Source organism: Electrona antarctica (assembly GCF_951216825.1).
Source record: "Electrona antarctica genome assembly, chromosome: 21".
In the NCBI taxonomy this organism is placed as follows: domain Eukaryota; kingdom Metazoa; phylum Chordata; class Actinopteri; order Myctophiformes; family Myctophidae; genus Electrona; species Electrona antarctica.
The window spans coordinates 3,972,765-3,974,130 of NC_136802.1; positions in this window are offsets into that span (position 1 = coordinate 3,972,765).

Consider the following 1,366-nt stretch of genomic DNA (forward strand, 5'->3'; position numbering starts at 1 on the left):
GGTTTGCTCCTCCCAGACCTCCTCACCACCCTCCCCTCTAAGTACGCATGGTTTGCTCCTCCCAGACCTCCTCGTAGTCATCGTAGTAACATCACTGGGCCAGTCTAGTGTCCAATCACATCGTAGTATCATCACTGGGCCAGTCTAGTGTCCAATCAGGTCGTAGTAACATCACTGGGCCAGTCTAGTGTCCAATCACATCATAGTAACATCACTGGGCCAGTCTAGTGTCCAATCACATCGTAGTATCATCACTGGGCCGTCATGTGTCCCTGGAAACTAGCGGAAAATACCAGATCTACAAGCTCACAATGCTTCGCGATACTACGTGTATTGAGCTTGTGGATCTGCTATTTTCACCACTTTTTTTTGTAATGAATGTGGATACGAGGTTAGAACAACAAGAAAGGCTTGTTAACATCTGCTTTCACCTGCTGGTGTGTGTGTGTGTGTGTGTGTGTGTGTGTGTGTGTGTGTGTGTGTGTGTGTGTGTGTGTGTGTGTGTGTGTGTGTGTGTGTGTGTGTGTGTGTGTGTGTGTGTGTGTGTGTGTGTGTGTGTGTGTGTGTGTGTGGAGTAAATGACAGACAGTGAGGAATGTGATTATCACTGTAACAGTTATATTATTAGTAATGTTTATGTGCACGCAAGCACACACACACACGCACACACGCACGCACGCAAACAGCTCTGTGGTTAGTTCAGTCAAAATGAATGTGTGAATCCAGGCTCTAAATAATGAATCAGTAGGTCTAGTGTGGACACACTAATGTTGACATGGTGTCGGTCAGAGAACTATTACATGTGAGAGAGATGTTGTGATGGAGACACATTTAGAGTCTGTTCATCTCTAGCAGTGGTTCTGAAATCTACCATGAACTGGAACCAAATGGACCTGAGGGTCCATTTGGTGCAGGTCCTTCTTTGAAAACTGCTGGTCTAAATATATTATATTCATTATATTGTCCAATGTGTGATATAACAATATAACAGTAATGACAACAAACCTATAATAACAGCAGATTATTGTAACTTACTGTATGTTAATGTTTTACAGTTCAACCAACAGCTGTAGACAGGATGGCCAGTGGAACCTCAGCTTCCATCACTGGTGAGTTCTATCAACCCTTTAGAACTGGGAAAGGATCTGTGTGGTTTTACAGTTCAGCTAAACGTATATATAGGCCTATATATACTGGATAGCAATGTAGTTTTATCAGAAAACTCTTAGGATTTAGAACAGAGGTTCTAGTATAGCAGATCTATAGCATAGCAGATCTATAGCATAGCATATCTATAGGATAGCATATCTATAGCATAGCAGATCTATAGCATAGCAGATCTATAGGATAGCAGATCTATAGTATA